General features: G+C 39.5%; 1 long non-coding RNA gene across 6 annotated transcripts in view; it reads left to right on the top strand.

Annotated features, from left to right (window-relative positions):
* Positions 1–1621: 1621 nt before the first annotated feature.
* Positions 1622–23870, top strand: part of LOC100610917 (uncharacterized) — a 43254-nt gene continuing 21005 nt past the window's right edge. For 5 of the 6 annotated variants that reach the window (XR_681730.5, XR_010150839.1, XR_010150840.1 and 2 more), the window contains exons 1-2: positions 1646–1826; positions 4075–4204. This is a non-coding gene — a long non-coding RNA (uncharacterized LOC100610917). Of the gene's footprint in view, positions 1827–4074; positions 4205–23870 lie in introns of all 6 variants that reach the window. The other variant, XR_010150841.1, reaches the window with a different exon arrangement.

The following is a 23870-nucleotide window of genomic DNA, read 5'->3' as shown; positions in this document are numbered from 1 at the left end:
CATAGGCATGAGCAAAGACTTCAGAAATAAAATACCAAAAGCAATCACAACAAAAGCTAAAATTGACAAATGAGATCTAATTAAACTAACAAGCTTCTGCACAGCAAAAGAATCTATCATCAGAGTGACCAGGCAAAGTACAGAATGACAGAAAATTTTTGCAATCTATCCATGTGTCAGAAGTCTAATATCCAGAATCTACAAGGAACTTAAATTCACACACACACACAAGAAAAAAACATCAAAACGTGAGTAAAGAATATGAACAGACTATTCTCAAAAGAAGACATTTGGCTGAGCGTGGTTGATCAAGCCTGTAATCCCAGCACTTTCAGCCGTGGAGGCAGGTGGATCATGAGGTCAGGTGTTCAAGACTAGCCTGGGCAACATGGTGAAACCATGTCTCTACTAAAAACACAAAAAATTAGCATGGTGTTTTGGCGGGTGGCTGCGATTCCAGCTTCTTGGGGGGATAAGGCAGGAGAATCACTTTAACCTGGGTGGGAGATGTTGCAGTGAGCTGAGGTCCTGCCACTGCACTCCAGCCTGGGTGACAGAGCAAGACTCCGTCTTAAAAATAATAATAAATAAAATAAATGAGAAGAAAAGGAAGAAGGAGAAGAAGAAGAAGAGGAAGAAGAAGAAGAAGAAGAAGAAGAAGAAGAAGAAGAAGACATTTATGTGGTCAACAAACACACAAAAGGAAAAGAAAAAAGCTCATCATCACTTATGATTAGAGAAATGCAAATCAAAACCACAATGGGATACCATCTCACACCATTTGGAATGGCAGTTATTAAAATGTCAGGAACAACAGATGCTGGTGAGGCTGTGGAGAAATAGAAACGCTTTTACACTGCTGGAGGGGGTGTAAATAAGTTCAACCATTATGGAAGACAGTGTGGTGATTCCCCAAGTATCTAGAACCAGAAATACCATTTGACCCAGCAATCTCATTACTGGGTATATACCCAAAGGAATATAAATCATTCTAGCATAAAGACACATGCACTCATATATCTATTGCAGCACTGTTTACAAAAACAAAGACTTGGAACCAACCTAATGCCCATCATTGATAGACTGGAAAAAGAAAATGTGGCACATATACACCATGAAATAATATTCAGCCATAAAAAGAATGAGTTCATGTCCTTTGCAGGGACGTGAATGATGCTGGAAACCATTCTCCTCAGCAAACTAAAACGGGAACAGGAAACAAAACACCATATGTTCTCACTCATATGTGGGAGTTGAACAATGAGAACACATGGACACCGGGAACAAAACATCACACACTGGGGCCTGTTAGGGTGTTGAGATCAAGGGGAGGGAGAAAATTAGGACAAATACCTAATGCATATGGGGCTTAAATCCTAGACGTCAGGTTGATAGAAGCAGCAAACCACCATGGCACATGTAAAACTATGTAACAAACCTGCACGTTCTGCACATGTATTCCAGAACTTAAAGTAAAACAAACTAACAAAAATGCACTAAGGCTGAAGGGGAGTGGGGGTAGGGGCAGGAGTCAGGCGGGGATGGGTGAGTCCTGGAGTTTTATCCAGTCATTGACACTGATGTGGGAACCGCCCAATCAGGCGCTCAGTTGGAGAGGACAGGAGAGGAGGGCGTGGCTTCCGGCGTTTGGCGGGATCTTTGTCTCTTCCTGGCGTTGGCACAGGAACTTGGGATCCGTCTCCTCTTTCGCCTCCTCCACTTTGGGAGCCCCGGGCTACTCTTTCACAGCCCCTGTTGCCCTGTGATCTGTACGTCCTTGGGGACGCACAGTTAAGATGCCAGGACATCCTGGAAGCTGGGAAATGGTGAGTATACGGGGTTAAGCATCCCGAGAGGGGAGAGCAGGCTGTGAAACCGGCAGGACCGGCCTCCCCACGGTTAGCTCCGAGTCTCCCGCAGCTTGGCCCTCAGTCCCCTGTGGCTGCAAGATGGCCGCTGGGCCAGCCCCGAGGCACCCACGTCCCGCCCGGCCCATCCGGTCCTGTCCCTGGGCAGCGCCCTGCTCTGCGCCCACAGCCATGGGTATTTCCCAGATTGTTCAGGGAGGCCTGGTGGGTCATCAGGGAAAAACTGCCACTGGGTGTTTGCGTGGGAGGAGCTGCGGCCCGTGGGGTCCCCAGTCTCTCTTGTTAAAAATTAAGGGGAGTCTATGTTAAAACGTTAACCAGTTTATCTGAACAAACAGTGATTGGTGAAATGGAAAGCACCCAGCCATGATTTCTGGTCCACCAGAGGGGCATAAAGGAAAGGCTTTCATAAGATGCATGAGAAAGCAACCAAAATTCAATAATTGGTTCCAGTTATGTAGTCACCTTATTTGAACTATCCAGATGGAAATGTCCTGGTTACATATTCAGAGGTTAATTGCATGTTTGCCATTGGTTAAACGTGCATTTTGTTTCAGGCTAAGATAATGGTTTATAGGAAATGTATTTGAGTTAGGTTTTAGTTTGTTTGTTTGTTTGTTTGTTTTTTTAACCTATGAACACAGGGCACTAGAGCCACTTTAGACTAATTTTCTGCTCTTTAATTATTTTAACACTCCAGAGGAGGACTGGTTTTCTCCTGTGTTTTTTTAATATATGGCAAGTGGAACCTCTAATCGACCACCCTGTTTTTCAGCCTAACTCAGACTTGCGGTAAAATTATCAGTTCCCACTTTCTTTGCTGCATTCTCAAATGCAACACAGGAGAACAGCTTTCCCTTGCAAATTTACAATGTTGTTAACTATTTGTCCTTTATTATACATTTCATTAAAGTTTTCTATTATTGGATTTATTTCTACTTCTCCCTACAGTTCTGCCCATATTTACTTTTTATATTTAGAAGCCTCCCTTTTGGGTGCATAAATATATATAGCTGTATTTGCTTGACAAATTAACCTCTATTATTATTGTATGGTAAACTCATTTCATGCTTGTGAGAGACATTGCTAGAAAGTCTATTTTGTCTAATTTAAGCATAACTACCATTGAACTCCTATGGCTATTATTTGCATGGAATATCATTTTCTATCCTTTCACTTTTAGCCTATGCTCTTTATTCATAATTGAGTCTCCTGTAAGCAGCATATTACGAGGTTTAAAAGTTTCATTTATCCACTCTGTCTGCTTTAGTCTCTTTTGGCTGTTATAACAGAATATCACAGACTGGTAATTAATAAAGAACAGAATTTTATTTGACTCATGATTCTGGAGGCTGGGAAGGTAAAACACCATGTTACTGGTATCTGTTGAAGGTCTAGTTGCTGGATAATAACATGGCCAAAGATGTGAGGGAGAGAGAGCTTTTTTTTTTTTTAATATATAACAGATCCATTCTTGTTAAAATTAGCCCATTCCCATAATAAGAACATTAATCCATTCATGAGGGCAGAGTGCTTATAGCTTAATTAATTTTTAAAGGTTCTGCCTCTTAATTCTATCACATTGGCTATTTTATCCTAAATTTTGGAGATGACATTCAGTCTACAGAAGTATCTGTTTAGTAGATAATTTAATCTTCTTATTTGTAAGGTAGTGATAGGTAAGCAGTTACTATTGTACATTTGTAGTTTTCTGTCCATTTTAAGTTTGCTTCTTTTTTTTCTGGTTCTGTCTTTCCTGTGGTATTGTTCATTTTTGTTGAGACAAAGTTATGCTTTCTTGCTCAGACTGAAGTTCAGTGGCATATCACAGCTCACTGTAGCCTCAATCTCCTGGGCTCAAGCAATCCTCCCACCTTAGCCACCCAAGTAGCTTGGACTACTTGGACATGTACCACAACACCCAAGGAGCTTATGATTCTTCCACCTTGGCCTCCAAAAGTGTTGGAATTATAAGCAGGAGCCACCATATCCAATGTGTAATTTTTGTTGTTTGTGTATGCTTTAATTACTTTCTCTTTTTCTTTACTATGTTTTTTTTCCCCAGTGGTTATCATGAGACTTATGTAAAACATCTTGTATTTTAATAGTCTAGTTTAAGATGATAACAATTTAGAGTATTCTGAATTTCAGTATGTATTTACCATTTTTAGTGGCATTTATACTTTAGTATTTTTCATATTTTTAGTTAGCATTTCATCATATCAATGTGAAGATTTCTTCCAGACCATGGCTGGAGAAGGAAAGAAGGTGTGTTTTGCCTGATTCAGCGACTATAGAGAGAACCAAGTTCTGCAGGCCTGTCACCTAAGTCTCAGGTGAGTATGAATTCTCTTGTGTTTTTCACAGATTTTTGCAGTGGCAGGACCAAGGTCAAATGATTTGTAGCCAAGTCTACAGTAAGATGTGGTAGTATTCTGTTTTGAAGCGAGGACCATGATTGGCAAGCTTGCCATTTGGTCAAGTGCTTACCCTCTGAAGATGTCTTCCTTGCTCTTTGCCTCCAGCTGGGTGTCACAAACTCAACTGGATTCTAAGGCTTTCATGAATGCACTTATGTTTCCTGTGGCAGCTGCATTATGTTGTGGGGGATGTGCATGCAGAACCTCCCATTCTGTCGTCTTGCTTATGTTACTCTCCTTTATGTTTCACTTTCGCAAATGAATGTCAAGCTGGTGATTTTTAGATTCAAAAATTCTAAAATAAATTGCTGAAATTTCCACATTATGTAAGCAATTAATAAAATGTCTTGTAGGTGCTACATATTTATTAAAATTTTTGGTTGTAATTTTAAGCTCACTGCAGGCAGAAAGGAATCATTAACATTTATATTCTGTTTTTTAGTCTGTATCTAAATGATGGTATATTTTAATTCCAGATATTTACTTTATACTGCAGTAATGCTCGTCATATTTTGCAAAATTTATGTTGTTCTTTTATTTGGAAATATAAGGCTTTTTTAGCTCCTGAAATCTATATTATAGGCATATAATTTTATTATATTTTGTGGTAAGAAGTGCAGCAACATATTGAGAACATAATAAAATTATCCTGTCTTTTTAATGATTATTTATTAAATTCTTCTCATTAGAGCCTGTTATTAATTATTGTAATGTATTTTTGGTATAATTTTACTGCAATTTATTAAATTCTAATGACTTAAATTGTCTGCATTTCATGAGTGCACACAGTTGAATGCTGTAGATATCTAAAGAATTGTTTTTTGGCCGGTTGTGGTGGCTCATACCTGTATTCCCAGCACTTTGGGAGGCCAAGGCGGGTGGATCACGAGGTCAGGAGATCGAGACAACCCTGACTAACATGGTGAAACCCCGTCTCTACTAAATATACAAAAAATTAGCCGGGCATAGTGGCAGGCACCTGTATTCCCAGCTACTCAGGAGGCTGAGGCAGGAGAATGGCGTGAACTCAGTGGGCAGAGTTTGCACTGAGCCGAGATTGCACCACTGCACTCCAGCCTAGGCGACAGGGCAAGACTCTGTCTCAAAAAAAAATTTTTAAAAAAACGGTTATTTTCCATTGTAAATCTATGTTGTATTCAGGATTTTATGCTCGAAAATCTCTCTTCTTGTTTTCAATTCCGTGCTATTGTGTTTCTTTTCTTGGGAGTTATGTTTTCTCAGATCAGTTAACTGTATTTTTGTTTTAAAGCTTGATATCATCAGTAGAAAGATAATTTTTAGCTCGGTACACTTTATCTCAATGTGATGTTTAATATATGTGTGAATTAGCTGTGTTTGTTGCTTATAGGTATATCTGTATGTTTTTCACTTATGTAAGTATGACATCTTTTTCCTTGTTTTTTTGTTTTTTTCTTTTCAGTTTCAGATAGGCTTTTAATTTTTTTTAAGAGAATTTTAAAACAGAGTCGAAAGAACAGAAATCAGTTATTTGTCCTCTAGCAGGGTGGGGAGACAACTTCCTTCCCCACAGGTTTAAGGCTATGCCTAAGTGGTGAGTCTTGGGGAGATGCAGAAAGGATCCATCCCAGGCACTTGGCTGGACTTAAGTAAGCATAGCCTTTGGGCCACAAGACCTGATGGCTTGGGTACTGGTCTGGACGTAAGTCCCCATCTTCCCAGAAATATCGTCTTTTATCTGCAACAACTGGCTGGAGAAATATTTCAGAAAGATGTGTGTCTGGAACACCCAAAGGCATACTTTTCCTTTCTCCTTGGCATAGGCCTTGCAGCACTGAAGAAAGACCAGGTTTGCAATGGAGCCTTCAACAGTCTTCATCCCTATGGAACTCAGGGTCTCATAGGGTGACAGGAGAGGAGACAAAGCTAACTTGGGAAGAGTCTTTGTCCTTCAGCTTCTCCCCTACTGAAACACTATATATTTGGCCCACAGTTCATAGCAAAACACACATGCTCTCTTTCTTTCTCTCACACCCACATCTCGGGAACCCAAAAACTTGATGGCAGGTAGCTCTGGGTATCCTTGGTCTGGCATTCACCCACTGGGCACCTAAGCTGTCCTAAAGCTCTTTTCAATCACTTCTCACTGTTTCCAGGCCCATGTGGGTAGGTATTCCAGGCGTCATTCTTTCAGGCTGATCATAAAGGCACAGTGCGGGAAAATCCCCTACTGTGATGGCCATTGCTGGGAAGCAGGAAAGGCTAAGGGCCCACTGCTGCCCAAGGCTAGTGTAGACACCCTCTGCTCCACTCATCTCCTCAAAGATTGATATCAGGTGCAGCAGCTGCTGTCTGGAATGTTATCAAACCAGGACTGCACAGGCACTGCATTCTCTGTGTGGAAGACGTAAGAAGCAGGCGAGTTGTCCAGGATGAGAGTTTTCCTCAGGTCCCTCCCCAGATGGCTGAGGTCATTGACATAGCAGCCTTGGTGGAACAAACGTGACTCATGGGCTAGGCAACTCCAGAACACCTCACACTGGTCCATCACACCCATCACAATGTGTCTGGAATTGGTGGGTTCTTGTTCTCACTGACTTCAAGAATGAAGCCACAGACCCTCACGGTGAGTGTTACAGTTCTTAAAGGTGGCATGTCTGGAGTTTGTTCGTTCTGACATTCGGATGTGTTGAGAGTTTCTTCCTTCTGGTGGGCTCGTGGTCTCACTGGCTCAGGAGTGAAGCTGCAGACGTTCGCGGTGAGTGTTACAGCTCTTAAGGTGGCGCATCTGGAGTTGTTCATTCCTCCAGGTGGGTTCGTGTTCTCTCTGGCTTCAGGAGTGAAGTTGTGGACCTTCACAGTGAGTGTTACAGCTCATAAAGGCATTGTGGACCCAAAGATTGAGCAGCAGCAAGATTTATTGCAAAGAGCAAAAGAACAAAGCTTCCACAGTGTGGAAGGGGACCCAAGTGGGTCGCCACTGCTGGCTGGGGCAGCCTACTTTTATTCTCTTATCTGGCCCCACGCACATCTTGCTGATTGTTAGAGCCGAGTGGTCTTTTTTCACAGGGCGCTGATTGGTGTGTTTACAATCCCTGAGCTAGACACAAAGGTTCTCCACATCCCCACCAGTGTAGCTAGATACAGAGTGTTGATTGGTGCATTCACAAACCCTGAGCTAGACACAGGGTGCTTGTTGGTGTGTTTACAAACCTTGAGCTAGATACAGAGTGCCGATTGGTGTATTTACAATCCCTGAGCTAGACACAAAGTTTCTCCATGTCCCCACCAGACTCAGGAGCCCAGCTGGCTTCACCCAGTGGATCCCCCACAGGGTCTGCAGGTGTAGCTGCCTGCCAGTCTGGCGCTGTGCACCCGCACTTCTCAGCCCTTGGGTGGTTGATGGGACTGGGTGCCGTGGAGCAGGGGGTGGCACTCATCCAGGAGGCTTGGGCACACAGGAGCCCACGGATGGTGGGGAGGCTCAGGCATGGCAGGCTGCAGGACCCAAGCCCTGCCCTGTGGGAAGGCAGCTAAGGCCCAGCGAGAAATTGAGCACAGCAGCTGCTGGCCGAGGTGTTAAGCCCCTCACTGCCTGGGGCCGGTGGGGCCAGCCGGCGGCTCCGAGTGCGGGGTCTGCCGGGCTCGGGCTGGCCTGCAAGCACTGCATGCCGCCCTGGTTCCCACACGCACCTCTCCCTCCACACCTCGTCGCAAGCTGAGGGAGCCGGCTCCGACCTTGGCCAGCCCAGAAAGAGGCTCCCACAGTGCAGCGACAGGCTGAAGGGCTCCTAAAGTGCTGCCAAAGTGGGAGCCCAGGCAGAGGAGGCCCTGAGAGCGAGCAAGGGTTGTGAGGACTGCCAGCACGCTGTCACCTCTTAACAGGATCTGCATACTTGTTCAGGCTGGAATGAAGAGAGCAAAGAAGAAAACACATTTAAACAGTTCCTCCAGTCATCTCAGGAACTCATCCATATAAGGCTTCATGGTCCCCTCAATCTTTACAGTCACTAGGCAGTCAGCATTGCTGATTGGCTTAATGGAGCTATGCACAAGGGTTTCATCCATGTCAGTGACCATACAGATCGTTCCTTGATTTTTCTCTGTCACCTCTGGGAGCAGGCAGGTCCCTGGGATGTGATAAAACTGATACTGGAGACCCTGGAGCTGATCCGACTTAGCAATGGTGTTGACTCCCTCCTTATGTGTGGAGAAGTCAGTGGGGGAACTTGACTTGCCAACATGCTGGGTGCAAGAGCAGCAGAAAGGTACCTTCTAAGATGTGACAAACATGAGGCCTCTTCGGAGAGCACTTTGGAAACCAGGCCTTGCTTGCTAAGGACCAGGGCATCTTCCTTCCATGCCTGGGTGATGATGGAGCCTGCTTCCATCTAACAGTCCTGAGGGCTTGGCTGGCTGGGTGGGAAGACAGCGGGCACGTTGGCTGGATTGGGCTGGGGGGCATGGGCTGGGGCCTGATTCAGTTCCCGAGAGTCTGACTTCCACAGCTGTTCACATACCCCTTCTCCTTTCCATCACAGGCCGGGAAGGGAGGCGGCCTGTAGGGACAGTGGACGACCTTGGCAGCAGCTCCCCAGGGTGCACCCAGCCCCAATTACCCAGTAGGAGCTTCAGGATCCTCAGTTTGGGTCTAACATAGGGAATCCACCTCATACTCAGTGTTTTTTCAAGTTTTATTTTAAGTTCAGTGGTCCATATGTGATAAGCTTTTTTTTCAACTTTTATTTTAAGTTTAGGGGTCCATGTGCAGGATATGCAGGTCTCTTACATAGATAAACGTGTGCCATTGTGCTTTACTGCACAGATCATCTCATCACCCAGGTACTAAGCCCAGCATCCACAGCTATTCTTCCTGTTGCTCTCCTTCCCCTCCCCCATGCCATGAAGCAGGTGTCCAGTGTGTGTTGTTCTTCCTGATGTGTCCATGTGTTCTCATTGATCTGCTTCTGCTAATAAGTTAGAATAATAATAGGTGGTGTTTGGTTTTCTGTTCCTGCATTAGTTTGCTGGGAGTAATGGCTTCAAATTCCAACCATGTCCCTGCAAACGACATCATCTCATTACATTTTATGGCTTCATAGTGTTCCATGGTGTATGTGTATCACATTTTCTTTATCCAGTGTATCATTGATGGGCATGTAGATTGATTACATGACGTTGCTATTGTAAATAGTGCTGCAATGAACATATGTATACATGTATATTTAAAATAGATTTATATTCCTTTGGGTGTATGCCCAGTAATAGTATTGCTGGGTCAAATGGTATTTCTGCTTCTAGGTCTTTGAGGAATCTCCACACTCTCTTCCACAATGCTTGAAATAATTTACAATCCCACCAACAGTGTAAAAGTGTTCCCTTTTCTCCACAACCTCACCAGCATCTGTTTTTATTTCTTTTTTACTTTTTATTAATAGCCATTATAATTTGTGTGAGATGGTATCTCATTGTTGTTTTGATGTGTATTTATCCAGTTATCAGTGATGTTGAGCTTTCCCTGTTTGTTGGGCACATGTATGTCTTCTTTTGAGATATGTCTGTTCATGTCCTTTGACCACTTTTTAATGGGGTTGTTTGTTTTTCTCTTGTAAATTTTAAATCCCTCATAGATTCTGGGTATTAGACATTTGTCAGATGAATACGTTGCAAAGTTTTTCTCCCATTCTCTAGCTTCTCTGCTCTGATGATAGCTTCTTTGGCTCTGCAGAAGCTCTTTAGTTTAATTAGACCCCATTAGTCAATTTTTGCTTTTGTTGCTATTTCTTTTGGTCTTTTTGTCATCAAATCCTTCCTCATGCCTATATCCTGAATGGTATTATCTAGATTTTTTCTTCTAAGGTTTTTATAGTTTTGGGTTTTACATTCAAGTCTTTAATCCATCTTGAGTCAATTTTTGTCTATGGTGTTAGGAAGGGTTCCAGTTTTAATTCTCTGCACATGACTAGCCAGTTATCCTAGCACCATTTATTGAATAGGGAGACTTTTCCCTAATTCCTTGTTTTTGTTGACTTTGTCAAAGATCAGGTTGTTGTAGGTTTTTGGCTTTATTTCTATGCTCTCTATTTTGTTTCATTTGTCTGTGTGTCTGTTTCTATACCAGTACCATGCTGTTTTTGTTACTGTACTCTTCTAGTACAGTTTGAAGTTAGGCAATGACCCTTTCAGCTTTTTTTTTTTCTTAAGGTTGGCTTGGCCATTTGGGCTCTTTTTTGGTTCCATATGAATTTTAAAAAGTTTTTTTTTTCTAATTATCTGAAGAATGTCAGTAGTTCAATGGGAACAGCATTGAATCTATAAATTACTTAGGGCAATGTGCTCATATTCGTGGTACTGATTCTTCCTCTCCATGAGCATGGAATGTTTCTCCATTTCTTTTGTGTCCACTCTGATTCCTCTGAGTAGTTGTTTGTAGTTCTCCTTGAAGATATCCTTCACTTTCCTTCAGAGCTGTATTCCTTGGTATTTTTTTCTCTTTATAGCAAATGTGAATGAAAGTTCATTCATGATTTGTCTCCCTGCTTGCCTGTTGCTTGTGTATGGGAATGCTAGCTACATTTGCACATTGATTTTATATCCTGAGATTTTGCTACTGTTGCTTATCACCTTAAGAAGCTTTGGGGCTGAGACGAAGAGGCTTTCTAGATATAGGGTCAGGTCATCTGTAAACAAAGATAATTTGACTTCCTCTCTTTCTATTTGAATACTCTTTATTTCTTCCTCTGGCCTGATTTTCCTGGACAAGGTTTCCGAACGGGAGTTGTAATGGGAGTGGTGAGAGAGAGCATACTTTTCTTGTGCCGGTTTTCAGGGGGAATGTTTCCAGCCTTTGCACATTCAGTATGATATTGGCTGTGGGTTTGTTGTATATGGCTCTTATTATTTTGAGGTATGTTTCTTCAGTTCCTAGTTTATTGAGAATTTTAAAAGTGAAGGAATGTTGAATTTTACTGGGTGCTTTTTCTGCATCTATTGAGGTAATCATGTGGTTTTTTTATTTAGTTTTCTTTATGTGATGAGTCACATTTGTTGATTTGCATATGTTGAATCAATCTTGCATCCTGGGGACAAAGCCAATTCCACTGTGGTGGATGCACTTTTTAAAGTGCTGCTGGGTTTGGTTTGCCAGTATTTTATTGAGGATTTTTACACAGTGTTCATCAAAGACATTGGCATGATGTGTTGTTGTTGTTGTTGTTGTTGTTGTTGTTGTTGTTGTTGTATCTATGTTAGGTTTTGGTATCAGGATTATGCTGGCCTGACAGAATGAGTTAGAGAGAACTTCTTTGTCTTCAATTTTTTTTGGATAGTTTTAGGAGAAAATGTACTATCTCCTCTTTACCTCAAGTCAAATTCAGCTTGCTTGGTAGGCTAGTTCTTACTGCCTCAATTTCAGAACACATTATTGATCTATTCAGGGTTCAGTCTTGTGGAGAGTTTATTTTGCAAGGAAATTGTCCATTTCTTCTAGATTTTCTGGTTTATGAGCATAGAGGTGTTTATAGTATTCTCTGATCGTTGTTCTTATTTCCATGGGATCAGTGATGATATCTCCCTTATTATTTCTATTTGTGTTTTGTTCTTTCTTTTCTTATTTATTTGCCTAGCTAGTGTTCCATCTAGTTTATTAATTTTTTTTTCATAAAAACAGCTCCTGGATTGGTTGAGTTATTATTTTCTTTTTTTGGAAGAGTTTTCAGTGTCTCTATCTCCTTCAGTTCTACTCTGATCTTGGCTATTTCTTCTTTTCTGCTAGCTTTCAGGTTTGTTTTCACTTGGTTTTCTTGTTCTTTTAGTCAAGATGTTAGGCTGTTAACTTTAGATCTTTCTAATTTTTTTTTTTCTTGTGGGACAGTTTCACTCTGTCACACAGGCTGGAGTACAGTGGCATAATCTCGGCTCACTGCAACCTCCACTTCTCGGTTTTAAGTCACTTCTGCTGTCTCAGCCTCCTGAGTAGCTGGGATTACAGTTGTGAATCACCACACCTAGCTAATTTTTGTATTTTTTTGTAGAGATATGGTTTTGCTGTTGGCCAGGCTGGTCCTGAACACCTGGTCTCAAGTGATCTGCCTACCCCAGCCTCCCAAAGTGCTGGAATTACAGGCATGAGCCACCATGACCGGCCCTTTCTAGCTTTTTGATGTGGACGTTAGTGCTATAAATTTCCCTCTTTTCTTCATTTCTAGTGATTATTTTATTCTATCTTGGTGAGTAGTCAGGGAAATAATCTTAAATTTACAATCAACTTATAGTTTAAATCTAAATAATTATGTGAGAAGAACCCTTTGTTATTTGAAGGGGATGTTTGAAGATTTTGTAACCGTGCCTTTTAGGTAGTCCTAAATTTCTAATTGTAGTTAAAAACCTGCCATTTTCATTTCTAACATTTTAAGTATATGGTTTAGAAGTGGTAAGTATAGCTCTATTTTTTTTGCAATATGTTTTAGATAATTTTTGTCTTACAAAAGTAAAAGTGAATACTCAATTAATTGTGAAACAAGTTAGTTAGCTTGCTTTAGTTAGGTAGCAAGAGAAGGGTCCCTGGAAAGTCCCTGGCCCTTGGGTCAGTGTCTCATCCCTGCATAACATAAAAGGAATCCTGGAAAAAATCAAGCTGCAGACACTAACAAGGTAACTAGCACATGATGTTGTGCTTGGAGACATGCCCATGGCTGCACAGACAGAAAAACCTCTGGCCCATTTGGATAAAAACTTGTACAAACCTCCAGCTCACTGAGATAAGGGAACAAGACCGACCTGGCATAGAAATGCCTTTGTTTGGCCAGGCACGGTGGCTTATGCCCGTAATTCCAGCAATTTGGGAGGCAGAAGTGGGCGGATCACCTGAGGTCGGGAGTTCGAGACCAGCATGACCAACATGGAGAAACCCCGTCTCTACTAAAAATTCAAAATTAGCCGGGCGTGGTGCCTCATGCCTGTAATCCCAGCTACTTGGGTGGCTGAGGCAGGAGAATCACTTAAACCCAGGTGGCGGAGTTTGCTGTGGGCCGAGATCACACCATTGCACTCCAGCCTGGGCAACAAGAGCAAAACTACGTCTCAAAATAAATAAATAAATAAATAAATAAATGATAAGACAGTACATCTCAAAAAAAAAAAATGAAAGAATTAAAGAAAAGAAAACGAAAAAAAGAAACGCCTTTGTACTTTGTGCAGTCAGTGGGCTCCCAGGAAAATATTTCTTCTCCTTTTGTGGGCATAAGCGCAGTGGGCCCTGGTGCATTCCGGTCGACACTCTCCTTTACTTGAACTGTAAGTCTGACCTCTGAATAATTACTTCAGCCCCTGATTGCTCCCGGGACAAGCTCCTGCACCAAGCTTTCACTTTAGCTTCTGATAAGTCTTGGGCCAATCTAAATAGCATCTATGAATCATCCCTTCAGCTCCTGATTGGTCCCGGGCCAAAGTCCTGGGCCAAGCTGAGCCACACTTTTTTCAAGACAGCCTGTGAACTAGGCACATTTCCTTCTCTTCCTTTCCCAGTCCATAAAAACCTTGGACCCCAGCCTCACAGAGGTCACCCCATTCAGAAACTATCTCTGCTGGCAAAGAGCTTTCTTCTCTTGCTTATCAAACTTTCACTCTAACCTTACCTTTGTGTTCACGCTCCTTAATCTCCTTAGAAGTAGAACAAAGAACTTTCGATGCTATCTCAGACTATGAGAGACTGTTACATCTTGGTGCACTGCTGAGACTACAACACTTGGTTTCTTTGAGTTTGACTAAATATTTTACATAGGTGTAATTATACAGTTTTCCTTTTTGACTGTCTTGTTTTACTTAACAGAATGTTTTCGAGATTTGTCCTTATTGTAGTACTTTTCAAGATTTCCTTATTTTTAAGGCTGAATGCTATCCCAGTGAATATACATGCCCTGTTTGTTGAATCTACTCATCCTTAAAGGTACATTTGCTTCCAGGTAGTATGTTTGTGAGTAATGCTACAGTGTACATAATTGTGCATATATCTATTCCATGTTCTGCTTTGCCTGTTTGGGATATTTTTCACACCCTGATTTAGTACCATGTGTATTCCCTTGCTTTTGTTGTCTGATCCGTTGATGTTACATCCCCCAAATTATTGCCGAGACCAATTGTCATGAAGCTTCACCCTTCTGTATTGTGCTAGGAATTTTACAGCTATAGATTTTACATTATAGTGTTAATTTTTTAAAATTGACACATGTAATTGTACAAATTTTGGGGAAACAATTATGTATATATGTTGTATAGCAATAAAAATCAGAGTACTTAGTATAATTATTGCCTCATACATTTGTTATTTTTGTGGTGAGAACATTCAAAAGCTTCTCTAGCTATTTTTTATATCTTTATGTATTAACTTTTTTTAGAGACAGGATCTTGCTCTAACACACAGATTGGAGTGCAGTGGTGCAATCCTAGCTCACTGTAACCTCAAAGAATCTTCTAACCTCAGCTTCCCAATTAGCTGAGACTACAGGAAGCTGCCTCCATGCCTGGATAATGTTTTAATTTTTCATAGAGACGGGGTCACACTATGTTGTCCAGGCTCATCTTGAACTTCTGTCTTCAAGTGATTCTCCTACCTCATTCTCCCAAAATGTATGGATGGCAGGAATGTGCCACCACAACTGGTCTCTTTTAGCTATTTTGTAATATGCGATACCTTTTCATTAATTATTATTATTCTGCTGTGTAACAAAAAACAAAAACTTATTTCTCCTATCTAATTGTAACACAATACTTTTGAAGCTACCTTTTACCATCTCCCTGCTTCAGTCTCTGGTAACCCCTGTTGTACTCTTTGCTTATATCAACCCTTTTTTTCAGGTTCCTCAAATGAGTGGGATAATAAGATCATAAAGTATTTGTGTTTCTCTATGTGGCTTATTTTACTTAACATGGTATGCTCAAGGTTCATCCATGCTCCTTTAACTGACAGAATTTTATCCTTTCTTATGGCTGAATAGTATTTCACTGGGCATATATAGTACATTTTCCTTATCCATTTATCTGTTGCTGTACATTTGAATTGATTCCATATATAAGCTATTATAACTAGTTCTGTAACTAACATGGAAATGCAAATATCTTTTTGACACAGTGATATCCTTTCTTTTGTATATACATGCAGGAGTAAAATCGCTGGATCATGTAATACATCTATTTTTAATTTCTTTCAGAAACCTCCATAGTATTTTCTATAGTGGCCATACTAATTTACAATTCCACCAACAATGTATACATTCACTCATTTTATATCCTCATTAGTACTTGTTTTATTAATTTTTTTTTATTATAGCCATTCTAAATGGGAGTGAGGCAGTACCTCATTGTGGTTTGGATTCTCATTTCCTTGGTGATTAGTAATGTAGAACATCTTTTTATGTTCCAGTTAGCCATTTTTGTATCACTTTTTGACAAACATCTGTTAAGATCTTTTGCATTTTTTAAATTAGATTATAAGTGTATTTTATTTTGAGATTTTAAAGTTTCTTATTTATTCTGAATATTAGCCTTTTGTCATATGTATAGCCTGAAAGCATTTTCTTTTATTGCCTAAGCTGTCTCTTCAATCTTTTAGTTTTTTTTAATATGGAAAAGCATTTTAGTTGGACATAATGTTGTTTGCTTATTTTTGATTTTGTTGCCTATGTTTTGACATGTTATTTTAATAATCCTTTTCCCGTCTAATGTTATAAAGCATTTTTTAGTTTTTCTCTAATAGCTTCATAATTGATAGCATTACATTTAAGTCTTTAGTTTGAGTTGATTATCACATATGGCAAGGCACTGGGGTCTAGTATAATTTTTCTGAATTTAAATATTTAAATGGCCCTGCACCGTTTATTGAAGAGATTAGCTTTTCCCTAAAGTGTGTTCTTGGCAATTTTGTTGACAATCAGTTGGCTTTAGGTGCATAAACTAACTTCTGGGCTTATTGGGCACATTAGTCTATGTGTTTGTTTTTATGCCAGTACAGTGCTGTTTTGGTTCCTATAGCTTTGTAGCAAGTTTTGAAGTTTGATAAAGTGATGCCTTTAGCTTTGCTTACTTTGCTCAAAGTTATTTGTCTATTCAGAGTTTTTTGTGGATCCACATAAATTTAAAATATTTTTTCTATTTCTGTGAAAAAATGTCATTGATATTTTGATAAAAATCACTTTACGTCTGTTGATCACTTTGGGTAGCTATATTAACAGTATTCTTCCAGTGTATAAACACAAGATTTTTTCATTTATTCATTTGTATTATATATTTTTTATCCATGTTTTGTCGTTTTCAGAGTAGAGATCTTGTACCTTTTAAGTTAAGTTTGTTGCTAGGTGTATTAGTCGTGCTCCCTAGAGAGATCACAAGATCTCACAATAGGTTGTCTGCAAGTTTTAGGAGCAAGGAGAGGCAGTCCACATCCCAAAGCTGAAGAACTTGGAGTCTGGTGTTTGAGGGCTGGAAGCGTCCAGCACAGGAGAAAGATGTAGACTGGGAGCTTAGGCCAGTCTCTGCCTGCTTTATATTCACTGGCAGCTGATTAGATGGTGCTCACCCAATTAAGAGTGGGCCTCCCTTTCCCAGCCCACTGACTCAAATGTTAATCTCGTTTGTCAACACCCTCACAGACACACCCAGGATCAATGCTTTCTATCCTCCAATCCAATCAATTTGACAGCCAGTATTAACCATCACATTAAGTATTTTAATTTTTGTACCTTTTGCTTATGCAGAAGAAACGACGGATGAAATTCAACATTCATTATGATGAAAACTCTCAACAAATTAGGAATAGAAGTTATGTTCCTCAACACAATAAAGGCCATTTATGACAAAGCAATGCTAACATTATACTAAATAAGGAAAAGCTGAAAGCTTTCTCTCTGAGATCTGGAACAAGACTAATCATCCCCACTTTCAGACCTCTTATTCAACATAGTACTGGAAGTCCTAGCCAAGGACATTATGCAAGAGGTAGAAATAAAGTCATACTAATAGGAAAGGATGAAGTCAAATGGTCTCTGATTGTGGACAAAATAATCTTATATGTGAAAAACTCTAAACACTACACCAAAACCTAATAGAACTACTAAACAAATTCTGTAACATTGCAGAAAATCAACAGAGTAGCAGCTTTCTGTATGCTGATAGCAAAATATCTGAAAAATAAAGTTTAAAATTCCATTTTAATAACTAACAAAAATTAGTTATTTTGAGTTTATTTCCTTATATGAGGTGGAGCCTTTCTCTGTCGCCAGGCTGAAGCACAGTGGTGTGATCTCCGCTCACTGAAACTCTTGCCTCCCGGGTTCCAGAGACTCTCCTGCCTCAGCCTCCTGAGTGGCTGGAACTATAGGCCTGTGCCACCACCACCAACTAATTTTTGTTTGTATTTTTAGTAGAGACGTTGTTTCCCCATGTTGGCTGGGATGGTCTTGATCTCCTTACCTTGTGATTCACTTGCCTCAGCCTCCCAAAGTGCTGGGATTACAGGTGTGAGCCACCACACCCGGCCTTGAGTTTATGTTTTTATTGGTGCAAGGTAAGGTCTAACTTTGTTATTTTTTCCTTGTAAATTTTTATTATTCCCAATACTGTTTGTTGAAGAGACTGTTCTTTCCTTATTGTGAATTCTTGGAACAGTTTTTAAAAATACGTTTACTAAACCCATGAGGTCTTATGTCCGAACTCTCTCATCTGTTTCATCATTCATTTGTCTTTATGTCAGTACCAAACTGTTTTGATTACTATACCTTTATAGTATGTTTTGAAATTAGAAAGTATGATGCCTCTATCTTTATATTTTTTTCCCAATATTATTTGGCTGTTTGCAATCACTTGAAATTCCATAAAAATTATAGAATATTTTAAAACTTCTGCAAAAAGTTTCATTGGTATTTTGATAGAAAGTATATTGAATCAGCTAGGGGTGGTGGCTCATGCCTGTAATCCCAGCACTTTGGGAGGCTGAGGAAGGTGGATCACCTGAGGTCAGGAGTTCAAGACCAGCCATGGAGAAACCCCATCTCTACTAAAAATACAAAATTAGCCAGGTTTGGTGGCACTTGCCTGTAATCCCAGCTACTCAGGAGGCTGAGGCAGGAGAATGGCTTGAACCCAGGAGGTGGAGGTTGCAGTGAACTGAGATCACACCATTGCACTCCACCTTGGGCAACAAGAGCAAAAACCCATCTCAAGATAAAAAGAAAGAAAAGAAAAGAAAGAGCATTGAATCAGTAAACCACTTTCGGTAGTAGTGACATGTTAAAAATATTAAGTCTATAACCTCTTGAACAAGAGTGTGTTTGAGAATTTGTTGTTTAATTTTTACTTATTCTTTGACATGCTAGTGTTTTTAACTTCTTGTTTTATTGTATCATAGTTAGCAATAATTTTGTAATTCCATCTGCTTAAATTTGCTAAGATTCGTTTTTTAACTTAACAGGTGGTCTATCTGGAATATTGTGGCATGTGTGATTGAAAGTATTGCAGAGTCTACTGTTGAGTGGAGAGATATAAATGTGACTGTTAGGTCTAATTGTTCTATCGTGTTGTTGAAGTCCTCTGTTTACTTATCCATCTTATGTTTGTTTTTTAATTTACATTACTAAAAGTCAGATATAAAAGTCATTTACTGTTATCAGGTGCTGGCTACTTCATGTTTCAATTCTGTAAAATGTTGCTTCATATGTTTGGGAACTGTGATGTAAGGCACATGCGTTACTGTTGTTGTTTTATTGTTGTATGTTGTTTTAATGTTGTTGCTTTTATTGTTGTATGTTGCTTTATTGTTGTTGCTTTTATTGTTGTTGTTTTTATAGTCCTTTTCCTCTTGTCTCTTGAGGAAGTTTTTGATATAATATGTATTTTGTCTACCATGACAGTATTTGATTTTGCATTTAATATTTTTTATTATTCTTTCATGTACAGGTTATATGTGTTCCAGATCATAATTTGGTTATTTGTAGGAAGCAGAGAGTTGAATCTTGTTTCATGAATTTATTTAGTGAAAGTATGTTTTTGATTGACATAATTAATTTATATTAAAAAATTACTAAAAGGGAATGATTTCGTATTGTATTTTGTTTCTTTTTTGTTTTAGGTCCTGTAGCTTTTTTTTTTTTTTTTTTTTTTTTGAGATGGAGTGTCTCTCTGTCGCCCAGGTTGGAGTGCAGTGGTGAGATCTTGGCTCAATGTAAGCTCTGCCTCCCGGGTTCATGCCATTCTCCTGTCTCAGATTCCCCAGCAGCTGGGATTGCAGGAGCCTGCCACCACGCCCGGCTATTTTTTTTTTTTTTTTTTTTGGTAGAGACGTGGTTTCACCGTGTTAGCCAGGATGGGCTCGATCTCCTGACCTCGTTGATCCACCCACCTCAGCCTCCCAAATTGCTAGGATTACAAGCGTGAGCCACCGCCCCTGGCCGGTCTTGTAGCTATTTCGTTCCTATTTTTCTCTCTTGTTCTCTTTCTTAGTGTACTATTGATTTTTGTAGTGACATGTTTTAATTCCTTTCTCACTACTCTCTGTGTGTGTATGTCTTTGTGTGTGTGTACTATAGGTACTTCCTTTTTTTTTTTTTGACAGGGTCTTGCTCTGTCACCCAGGCTGGAGTGCAGTGGCACAATCTCTGCTTACTCAAGCTCTGCCTCTCAGGCTCAACTCAAACAATCCTCCCACCACAGCCTTCTGAGTACCTGGGACCACAGATGTGCACCACTACTCCTGGCTAACAGTTGTTATTTTGCATAGAGACAGGGTTTTGCCATGTTGCCCAGACTAGTCTCAAAATCCTAAGAACTGTAGGTATTTTCTTTGTTGTTACTATAGATATTACCAAGAAAAACTACTATTGCATATAAAACCCTGCCTCTTTATGGCTCCCTATGTGTTTTATTGATGTCACAAATTATATCATTTTGTGTTGTGAATCTATTGGCACAGATTTATAGTCATTTTTAAGTCTTTGTTATCTCAAATATATAGCAGAATTAAAGCATTCTGTGCATCTTCATTATAATTACAAAGAATATTATGATTGTGTACATAATTTTCTTTATTAGAAAACGTCATATTTTACATAATTTTGTGTTGCTCTCATCATTATTTCATTTTTTAATGTGAATGACTATTTAGCATTTTTTAAGACAGGCCTAGTGGGTATAAATTTATACAGTTTTTGTTGATCTTGAATATTCTTTATTTTTATTTTTTAATTCATTTGAAATGATAGTTTTGGCAGACATAGTGTTCTTGGCTGGTACTTGCCATTTTTTCAGCACTTTGAGTATGTCATCCTACAACCTCTTACCTGTAAGTTTTTTTGCTGAGACATCTGCTTGTCATCCTGCATGGGTAAACTTGTACATGCTAAGTCACTTTTTTCTTGCTGACTTCAAGATTCTCGGTGTTTTAACTTTTGAATCTCTGATTATAATGTGTCTTGTCATGGGTCTCCCTGTGTTGTTATTAGTTAGAGTTGGTAAAGTTTCATTATATTTTAGGTCATTTTCTCCCTCAAATTCTGAGTTCTCTGTCACTGTTTGTTTCTTGAAATAACTTTGCTGCTCTCTTTTCTCTTTTTATTTTAGAATTCCCATTATGAGTATATTGGCCATCTTAATGGTATCCTGTAAGTCCCTTAGGCTCTCTTAATTTTTTAAATTATTTTTAGCCTCCTCACCCTATAATTTCAAATGACTTCTTATGAGGCTTGCTGAATTTTTTCCTGCTAGATCAAACCTGTTGTTGGACCTTCTAGTGAATCTCTAAACTCAGGTATTTTACTTTTCAGCTCTACATGTTGTTTCTATTTTGCACTTTTAATCACTTCTTTGATAATCTCATTATCTTCATGCACTGTTTTCTTTTTCTGTTTAGTTTTCTATATTCTTCTTTAGCTGACTGAGCATCTTTAAGCTAGGTGTTTTAGCCAGGCACAGTGACATGTGCATGTAACTCCAGCTACTTTGAAAGCTAAGGCAAGGGGACTACTGTATTAATCCATTATCATGCTGATAATAAGGACATAAACAAGACTATGTAATTTATCATGAAAAAAGTTTTAATGGCCTCACAGTTTCACATGGTTAGGGAGGTCTCACCATTATTGGAACAAGCAAGAGACTTTGTTCAGGGGAACCTCCACTTATAAAACCATCAGATCACATGAGACTTATTTGTTATCATGAGAACAGCACGGGAAAATCCCACCCGCATGATTCAATTACCTCCCACAGGGTCCCTCCCAGGACATATGGGGATTATTACCATTTAAGATGAGATTTGATTGGGGACACAGAGCCAAACCCTATCAATTACTTAAAGCCAGGAGTTTGAGACTCCCCTGGGCAATATTGTGAGAAGCTATTGGTAAAAAATATTTTCACAGATTAGTCAGGCATTGTGGAATGTTCCTGTAGTCTCAGGAAGTTGGAGGCTGATGTAAGATTATTCCTTGTGTTCCCCAGGAACTTGAGGCTGCATTGAGCTATAATCATGGTATTGTGTTCCTGTCTGGGTGAGAGAGTAAGACCTCTTTTTAGAATTTCAAATTTATTTTAGATTTAGGAGGTACCTACACAGGTTTTTTACATGGGTATTTTGTATAATCCTGAGGTTTGAAGTATGAGTAATTCCATCACTCAAGTAGTGAGCATAGTACTAAGTAGACAGTTTTTCAGTTCTTGGTCCCTCCCTCTCCCCACCCTCTAAGAGTTGTCTATTATTTTTGTTTTTCTGTCCATGTGTACCCAGTGTTAATTTCCATTTATAAGTGAGAATATGCAGTATTTTCATTTTCCATTTCTGCATTAATTTGCTTTGTATAATGGCCTTTAGTTGTGTTAACGTTGCGCAAAGGAGGTTTTTTTTGTTTGTTTTTGCTAAGTAGTATTGCTGTACATGTGACACTTTTTAAATTCAATTTACCATCAATAGGCTGGACACGGTGGCTGATGCCTGTAATCCCAGTGCTGTGGGAGGCCAAGGCGGGTGGATCATGAGGTCAGGAGATCGAGACCATCCTGGACAACGTAATGAAACCCCGTCTCTACTGGAAATACAAAAGTTAGCCAGGCTTGTTGACATGCGCCTGTAGTCCCAGCTACTCGGGTGGCTGAGGCAGGAGAATTGCTTGAACCTGGGAGGTGGAGGTTGTAGTGAGCTGAGATAGTGCCACTGCACTCCAGCCTGGGCAACAGAGTGACACGTCATCTCAAAAAAATAAAAAATTACCTTTAATAGGCACGTAGGTTGATTCACGTCCTTCCTCTTATGAATAGTGTAGTGATGAACCAACATGTGCATGTGCTGTTTTGGTAGAATAGTTTATTCTCTTTTGGGTATATACCCAGCGGTGAAATTGCTGGGTTGAATCACAGTTTAACTCTCAGTTATTTGGAAAATCTCCAAGCTGCTCTCCACAGTGGCTGAACTAATTTACATTCCTATTAACAGTGTATAAGTGGTTTTTTCCCTCTAAAACCTCATCAACATCTATTATCATTTTACTTTTTAACAAAAGCCATTCTAACTGGTGTACGATGGTGTCTTATTGTGGTTTTTATTTACATTTCCTTGATGGTTAGTGATGATAAGCTTTTTTCATGTTATTTGGCCACTTGTATGTGTTCTTTTGAACAGTGTCTGTTATTGCCCACTTTTTCATGGGGTAATTTTTTGCTTGTGAATTCTTTAAGTTTCTTATATATTCTGAGTATTAGATTTTGTCAGGTTCATAGGTTATGAATATTTTTCCCATTCTGCTAGCTTTGGGGTAAGTTAGTTTTTATTTTTCTAGTTTCTCTAAGTGTGAAGTTAAATTGTTAGTTTGAGATCATTCTAACTTCTTGATGCAGGTATTTAGCACTCTCAACTTTCCTCTTAACAGAGCTCTTCCTACAACCCAGACATTTTGTTATATTGTGTCTCTTCTATTTCAAAATCTTTTTAATTTTCTGCCTTAATTTTTTTGTTTATCCAAAATTCATTCAGGAGCAAGTTGTTTAATTTCAATATCATTCTGTGATTTTGTGAGATTTTCTTGGTATTGATTTTTGTCTTTGTTCCATTGTGGCCTGTCATATTCTGTGAGCAGATGAGAAGAATTTACTTTCTTTAGATGATGTGTCGCATATACTATAAATGTCTGTTAGTTTCAATTGATCAAGTGTCGAATCAAACTCCAGAATTTCTTTGTTAAGTTTCTGCCTAGATAATCTGTCGAACACTTAGTGGGGAGTTGCATTCCCCTACTATTATTGTGTGTCTACTTGAGTCTTATTGTAGGTCTAGCTGTACTTGTTGTATAACTCTATGTTCCCCAAAGTTGGGTGCATCTACATTTAGGATAGTGAAGTCTTCTTGTTGAATTGAACCCTTTATCGTTACTCAATACCTTTCTTTGTTTTATTTTACTATTAATGATTTAAAGCTCTTTTTTCTTAAAAGAGAAACAATTCCAGGTATGATGGCTTGTGCCAGCACTTCCAGACTGAAGCAGTCAGATTGCCTGAGACCAGGAGTTTGAGACCAGCTGAGGCAACACAGCAACATACTGTTTGTACAAATTTTTTTAAAGAAACTATA

The sequence above is a fragment of the Pan troglodytes genome, chromosome 15, assembly GCF_028858775.2.
Source record: "Pan troglodytes isolate AG18354 chromosome 15, NHGRI_mPanTro3-v2.0_pri, whole genome shotgun sequence".
Lineage (NCBI taxonomy): Eukaryota > Metazoa > Chordata > Mammalia > Primates > Hominidae > Pan > Pan troglodytes.
This window is presented reverse-complemented; position numbering and strand designations above follow the sequence as displayed.